The sequence below is a fragment of the Gossypium hirsutum genome, chromosome A10 (assembly GCF_007990345.1).
Source record: "Gossypium hirsutum isolate 1008001.06 chromosome A10, Gossypium_hirsutum_v2.1, whole genome shotgun sequence".
Lineage (NCBI taxonomy): Eukaryota > Viridiplantae > Streptophyta > Magnoliopsida > Malvales > Malvaceae > Gossypium > Gossypium hirsutum.
In genome coordinates, this window is record NC_053433.1 from 82,916,621 (window position 1) to 82,929,420 (window position 12,800).

Below are 12,800 nucleotides of genomic sequence, written 5' to 3' on the forward strand. Positions count from 1 at the left end.
TATGGATTCCTCTCTGAGTCTAGTTTCCATAGAAACAAACGGCATCAGTATTGAAGCTCTGTGCAGAGAGATATCCAAGTCGTAATGGGAAAAGGTCAGTGTAGTCGACCCCTGTAACATGGGAGACTTTGACTAATAAACTGTACTAATTGGCCTGACCAAAAATTCTAGAAAAAAATACATAGGTGGGAACATGAGTCTAGTTTCAGGGAAAAATCACAAAACTGATTTTCGAGTTGTGAAACTCAAGATATGATTTTTGAAGCGACTAGTACTCAGACTGGGCAGTGTCTGGAAAAATTTTTCAAAGTTTGTTAGCATCTCGTGTCCGACTCCGGTGTCGGTCTCGGGTTCGGGGTGTTACAATGAGATATTAAAGTTTGATTCATACTCTATGCTTATGAGTGTGTATATTCAGTTATACAATGGTACTATGGTTTAAAAATTGAATATTACTTAGATAATAGATACATGTATATTCGACCAAGGTAAAAATTATATATGGAAGTATATGTTATATATGAAATTATGAGCTTGAAATTAAATGTTACTATGAAAGCATAAATTGATTTGGTTAAATTGAGTTGATATTGTCATTGAATTATTTATTTGCTTATGACTTACTAAGCTATGATAGCTTACTCTGTGTGTTTATGTTTGACTCTGTTTTATAGATTTTGGAGATTTGTTACAAGCTCAGGGATCGTCAGTAAAGTCCATCACACTATCGACTATTTTTTTGGTACATTATAAGTTCAAGCTTGAACCTATGGCATGTATAAGCTAGGTTATATTTGGTTAAGTTTGAAGTTGTGTATATATTAAACCATGCAAAAATGGCTAATATGCTATGAGAGTATATGAAACTTTAATCAAGTTTATATGTGTTATATGTATTGATGATGGTTGGTGAATTTGGATATAGTTTGATTGAATCGGCCATGGTATATACATAAGTATGAATTATGCTTCTTATGTTACTTTTGGTTAAAATGATTCAGTTATGTCTTGTATTTAATAGTATTGGTTTAATGTGGTTGACGAGTATATTTGGCTAAATGTTGAATTTAGGTAATGTATATATTTGATTGATGATTCGGCAATTGCATATATATATGTTATGGTGCTTGGTCATGTGTTTCGTTAATGGGGTGAATGATGGATGCTTATTGAGTTAGAATATGTAATATATTAGTTAAGTAAAATGTTATGTCATATATATATGGTGTACTTGGTATAGGCTTACGGTTCAAAGTAATGATATGTATGGCTTATTATCATTCATTAAGATTGCACGATCGTGTTTTAAATGTAGATCGATGGATCATTTCGTTCTTGAATACCTTGAGTTAGCTGAACAAAATCCAGTATAGAATGCGAGACCGAGTAATGTGTCAGCTTGAGGTAGACCGCCCAGAAATATGGGTAATGTGAGTAACAATCAAAGAGGAACTAAAGATACAACAGTTCTATCTAAGGCTCGCGCCTGCCAGAGCTTATGCCATACATGCTCGTGAGGAGGCTTTATCCCAGATGTTATTATTGGCACATTCACTCTCTATGATACTAGTGTAATACATTGATTGATCTCGGTTCGACTCATTCTTATGTATGTGAGACTTTAGTATTCAGTAAGACTTTTCCTGTTGAGTCTACTGAGTTTGTGATTAGAGTATCGAACCCCTTGGGCCAGTGTGTTCTGGTTGACAAAGTGTGCAAGAATTGTCCTTTGATGATTCAGGATTCGTGTTTTTTGACTGATTTGATGTAGTTGCCATTTTCCGAGTTCGATATAATTCTGGGTATGGACTGGTTGACTTTGCACGATGCTATTGTAAATTGCAAGAGAAAGACTATTGATTTAAGGTGCTAGAATAATGAGATTATCCGGATTGAATCTAATGATTTGAATGGTTTACTGGTAGTGATATCTTCGATGTTAGCTCAAAAGTATGTGAGAAAGGGTTGTGAAGCTTACTTTGCATAGGTGCTTGATAGCAAAGTGGCTGAAAGAAATATTGAAACTATACCAGTTGTGTACGAGTACCCGGATGTGTTTCCAGAAGAATTTTTGGGTTTGCCACTTATCCAAGAAGTAGAATTTGGTATTGAGTTAGTGCCGGGGATGACTCTGATATCAATAGCTTAGTACAGAATAGCGCCTACTGAATTAAAAGATTTGAAAGCTCAATTGGAAGAGTTGACAGATAGGGGTTTTGCGCGACCGAGTTTCTTTCCCTAGGGTGCACTAGTTTTATTTGTGAAAAAGAAAGACAGAACTATGAGAATGTGTATCGACTATAGACAGCTCAATAAGGTGAATATAAAGAATAAATATCCATTGCCACGGATTGATGACCTGTTCGATCAGCTAAAAAAGGGTACAGTGTTTTCAGAGATAGATTTTAGATCAGGCTACTATAGTTGCGAGTTAAAGACTCCGATGTGCCAAAGACTACTTTCCGAACGAGGTACGAACATTATGAGTTTTTGTTTATGCCTTTCGGACTCACTAATGCACCTATTGTTTAAATATGGATTTGATGAATCGGATCTTTAAATAGTATCCGGATCGATTTGTGGTTGTGTTCATAGATGACATATTGATCTATTCCCGTGATGAATCTGAACATGCCGAACATTTGAGACTTGTGTTACAGACTTTGTGAGATAAACAGTTGTATCCGAAGTTCAGTAAATGCGAGTTCTGGTTACATGAAGTTAGTTTTCTGGGATATGTTGTACCAGCATTGGGTATTTGGGTTGATCCGAGTAAAATTTCAGCTATACTTGATTGGAAGCCTCCGAGAAATGTTTCTGAAGTCTGAAGTTTTCTGGGACTTACTGGTTACTGTAGGTAGTTCGTGAAAGGTTTTTCTATGATTGCAACCCTAATGACGAAGCTATTACATAAAGATGTTAATTTCGAGTGGTCAGAAAAGTGCCAGAAAAGTTTTGATTAGTTGAAAGCCCTTTTGACCGAAGCTCCAGTGCTAGTTCAGCCAGAATCAAGTAAAGAATTTGTTATCTATAGTGATGCATCTTTAAATGGTTTGGGCTGTGTATTGATGCAGGAAGGCAAAGTCATAGCTTATACCTCGAGACAGTTAAAACCACACGAAAAGAACTATCCGACACACGACCAAGAATTGGTAGCTATTGTGTTTGCATTGAAGATATGGCGTCACTATCTTTTCAGTGAGAAATGCCATGTTTATTCTAATCACAAGAGCCTGAAATATTTGATGACTCAGAAAGATCTAAATTTGAGACAACGTCGATGGTTAGAGCTGTTAAAAGAGTACGAGCTTGTGATTGACTACACCTAGGAAAGGCCAATGTTGTTGCTGATGCTCTAAGCTGAAAATCATTGTTTGCTTTACGTGCAATGAATGCGCATATGGATATGTCTGATGATGGTTCAATAATATCTGAATTAAAAGCAAGACCGTTATTTATTCAATAGATTTGTGATGCTTAGAAAGTTGATAATGAATTGTTAGCAAAGCGGAACCAATACGATTCGAATGTTGATTCAGAGTTTCGAGTTGATGATGAAGGTTGTTTGAGGTTTAGAAACTTAATATGTGTTCCCAAAAATTCATAGTTGATTCAGATGATTTTTAATGAAGCTTATAGCAGTCAATTATCTGTTCACCCGGGTAGTACGAAAATGTATAATGATCTGAAACAGCTGTATTAGTGGCATGGCATGAAACGAGACATATCTGACTTTGTTTCAAAATGTTTAATTTTTCAAAAAGTAAAAGCTAAGCATCAGGTACCTTCTAGATTGCTTCAGCCAATCATGATACCTGAGTGGAAATAGGGCAGACTCACGATGAATTTTGTATCTGGTTTATAGTTGACACCGAGCAAGAAAGATGCAATATGGGTTATTGTAGATAGATTGACTAAATCAGCTCATTTTATTCCGATTCACACAGATTACTCACTTTATAAGCTAGCTGCATTGTATGTTTCTCAGATTGTGAGATTACACGGTGTACCTATTTCTATTGTTTCGGATAGAGATCCGAAGTTTACATAGCGATTTTGGAAGAAACTGCAAGATGCTCTAAGTTTGAAATTACATTTCAGCACTGCTTTCTATCCACAAACAGATGGTCAGTCCAAACAAATCATTCAAATACCTAAGGATATGTTGAGATGTTGCATTATCGAGTTTGAAGGTACATGGGAACGATACTTACCTCTAATTGAATTTGCGTACAGTAATAGCTATCAATCGAGTATCAAAATGGCACCTTACGAAGCTTTGTATAGTCATAAATGTTGTACACCAGTGTATTGGACCGAGCTCAGTGAAAATAAGATACACGTGGTCGATTTGATTAGAAAGACTGAACAAAAGTGAAAGTAATTTGTAAAATTTTGAAAACAACACCAGATCGTCAAAAATCACATGTAGACTTGAAACGAAAAGATATAGAGTTTTAGATCAGGGAGAAAGTATTTCTGAAAGTCTCACCGTGGAAGAAAATACTCAAATTTGGTCGTAAAGGCAAATTGGGTCCGAGATTTATTGGGCCATATGAGATTATAGAGTATATCGAGCCGGTTGCTTATAGACTATTATTGCCACCTGAGTTAGAAAAGATCCATAATGTATTCCATGTTTCGATGCTTCATAAATATCGATCTGATCCCTCATATGTGATTAATCCGTCAGAGATCAAAATTAAGTCTGATATGACATATGAGGAAGAAAAGATTTTTATTCCGGCTCACGAAGTTAAAGAATTGCGAAATAAGAAACTTTTGTTAGTGAAAGTACTATGGCATAAACACGAAGCTGAAGAGGTAACGTGGGAGCCAGAAGATACAATGAAAGAACATTATCCGAACCTATTCACCGGTAAGATTTTCGGGGAGGAAAATCCCTGAGGGGGGAGAGTTGTAATAGCTGGATTTAGACCCTATTCGGAATGGTGGTTTCGGGACCATGAATCCGAGTCTGAAAAATATTTTAAACTTAATTTTTGTGTTTATTATGTGTGAATTTACATCTGTGAAATTTTCGTGTTTTACTTTTTTATCGTTTGAGTGTCGATTTAAACATAAAATGAAAATTTGATGGTTACATGTGAAAGGGGCTAAATTGATATTGTCTTATTAATAGGAAGCACTTATAATGCAATTAGGCCATAATTAAATGAGTTGGACGGTTAAAGGCATGGTTTACAATGTTTTATCATTTTATAATAAAGGTTCAAATGTAAATGATAATAATGTTATATATAATATAAAACATAAAATAAATTAAAAGCTATGCATGTTTATATTTTGGTGACCGAATACTAAAGAAAAGAAAAAGAAAAAATGAGTTTAAGGGTTTGGCCATTTGATAGCTTAATCAAGGTATGTAACTAGCTCGATTTTTGATAATTTTTACATTTTTGAGATCATTGCAGTGTAATGTACAAAGCCCATGCTTGAATTTTTTATTTTGATGAATATTTTGAGTTATGCAATTGATGAATATTTGAGTTTTGTGATGTTAGTTGATGAATTATGAAAGATATGTATTGGATTAATATGTTTTGTATTGGAATTTTTGATGATTTTGAGTAATTAGGACTAAATTCCAAAAATAATAAATTGAGGGACTAAAATGGGAAATAAATAAAATGCATGGACTTGTATAAACGCAAGGAACATTCGGCCTAAGCATGGTGTGTACAAATTTTGCATGTTTTGTGTTTTGTGCAATTTGGACTAAATTGTAAAAAGTGTGAAATGTCAGGGGTAAAATGGTAATTTTCCCATTTATGTGTTTTTGGACTAAATTGAGTGAAATTATGTTTGAATGTGTTTAATTTGAATATATTTAGATCAAGAACCAAAGAAATCAGATTTCGATCGGGGGAAAACCAAAGTTGTCGATTAGTCGTCTCATTTTGAATTTCATTATTCGTGGTAAGTTTATAAGCAAATAGATGTTATTTATTTAATTAAATATGAACTATATATGCCGAAATGTATAATGTGATAGTATTTATGTAAAATCCAAATATATATAAGCTTGGAAACTATGTGTATGAGTTCGATTCGATCAAGTTACGAGGTCTGGAAGCCCCGTACGAACCTTAGGAATAGCTAGGATACATAAGTCATGACATAGGATTTCTAATTAGTGTTCTCATGTAAGACCATGTCTGAGACATTGACATCGATATGTGATTACGTGTAAGACTATGTCTGGCACATCAACATCGTATTTGATTCGTGTAAGACCCTGTCTAGGACAGTGGCATCGATATGTGATAGCATGTAAGACCACGTCTGGGACGTTGGCATTGTACGATATATGTGATTATCCAAGTATCCTATTAAATTCTAAATGGTTTAATGGGCAATGATAAGTTGTGATCGATTGTGTAAAATGAGCTAAGTGATCAGGTATGAAATAGTTGATTACTTATTTGAAAATAAAGTAAGATGGTTATTTGAAATGTGATGCAAATTATACATTATGCTAATGTAAATATATATATGTATTTGTGAAATATATTCGGCCACATGATATGTATAAGTATAAGATATTAAAGTTTGATTCATACTCTATGTTTATGAGTGTGTATATTCGGTTATACAATGGTACTATGGTTTAGAAATTGAATATTACTTAGATAATAGATACATGTATATTCAGCCAAGGTAAAAATTATATATGGAAGTATATGTTATATATGAAATTATGAGCTTGAAATTAAATGTGACTATGAAAGCATAAATTGATTTGGTTAAATTGAGTTGATATTGTCATTGAGTTATTTATTTGCTTATGACTTACTAAGCTATGATACCTTATTGTGTGTGTTTATGTCTGCCTCTGTTTTAGAGATTTTAGAGATTTGTTACGAGCTCAGGGATCGTCAACAATATCTATCACACTATCGACTATTTTTTTGGTACATTATAAGTTTAAACTTGAACCTATTGCATGTATAAGCTAGGTTATATTTGGTTAAGTTTGAAGTTGTGTATATATTAAGCCATGCAAAATTGGCTAATATGTTATGAGAGTATATGAAACTTTAGTCAAGTTTATATGTGTTATATGTATTGTTGATGGTTGGTGAATTTGGATGTGGATTGAATGAATCAGCCATGGTATATACATAATTATGAATGATGTTTGTTATGTTACTTTTGGTTAAAATGATTCGGTTATGTCTTGTATTTAATAGTAATGGTTTAATTTGGTTGACAAGTATATTTGGCTAAATGTTGAACTTAGGTAATGAATATATTTGATTGATTATTTGCAATTGCATATATATATATGCTTGGTCATGTGTTTCGTTAATGGGGTAAATGATGGATGCTTATTGAGTTATAATATGTAATATATTAGTTAAGTAATATGTATGTCATATATATGTGGTGTACTTGGTATAGGCTTACGGTTTAAAGTAATTATATGTATGGCTTATTATCATTCATTATGGTAAGCTTGTCAAATTGATTTGTTTTGCTTTAATTGAATTTTATGATTTAGCTTAAACAAGGTAAAATAGTTTATGGATATGTATATATATATTTCGGTTGTGGTTATTATTGGCATATTAGAAATGTATGATTTGTATTATGAATAGTTCAGGTTAATAAGCTTAATATAAAGTATATATGTTTGTGATGTTATTATATGATTTTTAAAGGGGTATTGATAAGCATATTGTATATTCGGCCATGTTACTAAACTATTTTAGAAGTGTGTTTATGGTATATTTAATGTAATGGAACGGTATGATTATTGTATATATATATTTGATGATTGAAATTATGACATTTGGATAGTTTAAAAATGTTAAGTTAATGTTTATATTCGGATAGTCATAATAGAAATAAGTGTACATGCTACTGATATGATCATGTGTACTTGGTCATGTGAGTTCATTTATGTATGGTTTTTAGTATGCGAATGGGGTGTAATATGGTTTTTATGTTTTGCTTATTTAATGGTTCATAAAGATATGCTATAATGTGCATTATATATGTTGCATTAAAGTTACGTTCGGCTATATGGTAATGATATTAAAGTTGCATATGTGTTTGAACAATAATTAATGTAATAGTTTGTTTGATATTTGTCCAATTAAATAGATACATTAGCATATATTCGATATATGTGTTGGAATGTCTTAATGTTTGTACGTGGAATTTTTCATGTAAATATCTATGTTATAATTTGATTATTTGAACGTTATAAAGGAGATATACACATGATTCGTATAATTGAGTTTATATTACCTTAAACATGAATAGTAATGAATGACTCTCTTAAGCTGTGAATTGTTTGGTAATGGCTTGTAACCCTAATCTGGCGATGGATACGGGCTAGGGGTGTTATACCACCAAACCAGTAGGCCCATTCTATTATATTTTTACAAACATTTAAATAAAAGCCTACAGTGTAGGGTCAAGGCTTAATTTATAAAATACCAAAATTTAGCCAAAGACTTGGCTTGAACTTAGGACCTCTCACACACACCCAGAACACTTAGCCACTGAATCAGATACATAGTTGCGTCAAGATTACAAATGCCAAAAACAAAAAATTTTAGGGCGTTATAGGCGTGTGGTCGGCTATGTGACCCAAGTCAATATGTACCCCCTGTTTTCACACGGTTAGTGACACGGGCGTGTCTAGTGGCCATTTGAGACACATGGTCTGGCCACACGGGCGTGTGATCCTTGTTTTGGAGAAAAAATTTCTAAGGAAAAGTTTTTTTGAGTTATCGGTGTAGTCCCGAACCACTTCTAATGCATGTTTAAGGCCTCGTAGACTCGTTTAAGGGATGATCGCGAGGTTTCGTGATAGGTTTTAAATATTTATAATTACTCGTTCTTGAACTAACTATTATCGCGATGTAGGCAAGTGTACCTATCGAACAGTAGTATAGTTTTAGCAAGACCGGATTGTCGAACCCAAAGGAACTAAAAGTACTAGTAATGACTATCTTTTTATTATCTAGCCTAAGAATAATGGGGTTTTGTTTTAATTAACTAATTATCTAAACTAAGAACGCACAGAGAAAAGAATTGGGGAATTGCTTTTGGAAAAAATCATTGACTTAAGACAATACCTAAGGAAAATTCCACCTAGACTTTACTTGTTATTCTGGCTCCGAATCGAACGATTTATTCAATCAACTTGTTCCGTAGAGATCCCTAAGTTATGTTATTATCCCTATTTAAAACTAATAACGTCTAATCCCTAGATTGAATAACCGAGACTTTTCTCTAATTAACACTTTAGGGTTGCATTAACTCGATCTATGGATCCCCTTATTAGGTTTCACCCTAATCCGACAAAATCTTGTCACCCTATTTCTAGGCGCGCAATCAACTCCGCTTAATTATGGCAAATGTACTCTTAGACAAGGTCTATTCCTCCTCTGAATAAGAGCATGTCTTGAATCAGTATCCTGGGATATCAAAACAACAATGAAAAACACATAATTAAGAACAAGTTAAATATTTATCATACGATTCAGAAAATAATAACAAGATTCATCTTAGGTTTCATTCCCCTTAGGTATTTAGGGGTTTAGTTCATAACTAAATAAGAAAACATCTCAGAAGAATAAAGAATACAAAACATAGAGAAAACCCAAAACTCCTGAAGGGAAATTGAGGAGAGATCTTCAGTCTTGATGATGAATCCGGCTTCTGAGATGGATCAACCGGCTTCCTTGGAGTAATTCCTTACTCCCCCTTCTCTATCTCCCTTTTTCTCCTCTTCTAGGGTTTATTTATAGGCTTTGGAATGCCTAGAAGCCCTCAAAAGTGGCCTTTTCCAAATTGGACTTAGCTTGGGCTCGGCAAGGACACGCCCGTGTGACATGCCCGTGTGCGATTTCTTCAGGCCGTGTTCGAGCCTGTTAGAATGGCACGGCCATGTGCTATGCCTGTGTGAGTCGTGCTCCAATTCTGCCAGATTGACACGGCATGTGGTCTGCCCGTGTGAGGAGGTCCAGGCCGTGTTGATTTCATACTTTGGCCCATTTTCTCCATTTTTGGCCCGTTTCTCATTCCTTTCGCTCTCCTAAGTGTAAAACATGAAATTAAAGAATTAGGAGCATAGATTTCACCAATTCTAATGGAAAATCATCCATAAAATGCGTTAAACATGGGGCAAAAATATGTATAAATTACGGTTTATCAAGGGACACTATGATTGAGTATGATTGAATGGTATTTGCATTGATATATTGTTTATGAAATATAAGTTTATAAGTGTTATAAGTCCAGTGATGCTCCGAAACCCTATTCTGACGGTGAATACGGGTGAGGGGTGTTACACATAAAAACTTAATGTTCGATCTAGTGCCTTAAGTGTATTATATTCTTTTTGTTTACTTGTTTTTTTTGAATAAATCGCTTTAACAAAATATCCATTGACTACATTAGAGATCTTTGTATATTGTCTTCAACGGTTTTTGCTTGCAAATAAATATGGAAGAAAATATTGGCTCACTAGTTATCTAACGTATAACTAATACTATATGGTATTACATGGTTGAGTCATAATACGAAAAAACAACTTGTATCAGTAGATAAACCTAAACATGTTATCAGTCTAATTAGAAATTAACAAATTGATTAAAATACTAATATTCCATCTATCAAGTCCAATTGGTGAGATGTTTTTTCTTGGGCATTAAAGTGGATGACTCCTAAAAGACGGAGACATAGATGTGAATGGCTAAACTAGCAATACATTAGACAAGACGAAGGAGAATTGTAACATTCATTGTGTGACATAACTTAATCTTCAGTGGATGATGAACTATGTATATGTGACTCGTATACTTTGATGTAAGTAAAAGTCTGAGTTTGAATAGATAAGTAAGTGAAAGTTGGTGCATTGGGTATACGTCTTCTGCAGTATGTAATATCATTTACAACAGTGGAATTTGATCTTTCGTAATTTGATGCGTCAAATTAGTCTCTCTAATACACTTGAGGAGATTATTCTCAAGCAATTTAAGTTTCTTTTATATGTTTTTTTCGATTTTTAGCTTAGGCATTAATAAAATTTTTATATTAGTTTTACAACCTTTTGAGACCTAAATTAGTCAAACGTGCCATGGGAAACCTAACAATGCGATTGAGTTGGTGTAAGGAGACGAGAAGAGCTCAAACTCTATGAGAACATCATTCAAAGTGGGTATCATCACACCGATTCCATGGAAGTCATTATATCCTTGAAGGTGCTGAAGTGAAGAAATTGAGTCTAGCTCCAGTGATGTTGCAACACCGAGACCCCCAATTTTGCCACTATTTTAGGTATTACGACACTGAAGCTTGGGTGTCATGATACCACTGCCTGGTGAGGAGAAAATTTATTATAGAGATAGTTTTTGTCTAACACCAACCCCAATCAAAATACGTCTAGGGGTATTTTAGTCCAAAATTTTGGGTTGTAATAAGATGTTAAAAGCCAATTTTGGTTGAGAACTAAAGAAGGTCTTTATCTTTATTTTTCTTTCATCATTTTAGCTTTCTAGTTATCTTCTTCTTCATTTTTCCAGGGTTTAGTTTCAAATTTTTTGGTTTTTAGTTGTGTTAGTTGGTATTAGTTTTTACTGTAGCTTTGTCTTAATTGCTATTTAGTGCTCAAAACTCTCTTTGTATTTTCAATTTAATCTAGAGTATTTAATATAGCTCAGCTCTATTGTTGTCGCCTTCATTGTCCTTAAGCAGCCATCAATAAATCAATAAGCTTTCTTCAGTCCTATTCTTTGTGCTTATTTTAATGTATGTTGTAAATGTATGCGGGGTTGTTGCTTGTATGGAAATGATGATTAGTAGCTAAATTTATGGGGGTTGTTTGCTGGAAGTGTTGCTTGGTTAATTTTTGGTACATTGACTAAATTGTAAAAATTAGACTAAATCGAATAAAATTTAAAACTTAGAATTGACGTCTATAAAGGAAAATATAGATAGATGAGACCAAGAAGAGATCTTATAGAGCACCAATTTGGTTGTCCTGAGTTAGATTGGTGAGGCACACTTGCAGTACATTGTCATATTATAATTATTTTTTTGTGTTGATTCATAATCTCGGTGCACAGATGTCGAGATACAATTAGAATCCATAGCCCAACTAATGGGTAAATTATATCTTCTCATCAACATACATGATAGATGAAAAGAAAATGAGGCTGCAAATCATTTGTCTTTGTGATAAATGACTTGATTACTATTTGATAGTAATTGAGTTTTCATGAAGGAAGATGTAATGGTTACCATGAGATAAAATATGATCATATTGTGTGAATGGATTTATCCTAAAGAGATAAGGATCTCCTATAAGGGTGACATACTTATGACCAAGTAATTGTATGAGCACTTATTAAGTAGCTTTCATAATTGTATATAATTAGAGAGAGTTCAATCACGATAATATAGTGGAATGACTTCGTGACTAATAAGTTTATAATTAATAGGCGAAAAGTTGGAACTTAATTATTGATTATTTGAGCCTACATTATATATGTTTAATTGGTCCCTTCGCTAGCTCGTGTAAACCATAAATGAATTGCATGTAGAACCAAATGAACATAAATGAATGGAAATGATGAAGTTAGACAAAATAGGTTGCATTCACAAGTGAATGTGTTTTCCCACTAAGTACACAAATGAATTGATAATTAATTTAAGCGTTTTGAATTATTATTTAATTAATTATAATTAAATAATTAAATTTAAAAAATGAAATTAAATTAATTAGTCATTATGAATCTATTTAAAAAGAAATGTAACAG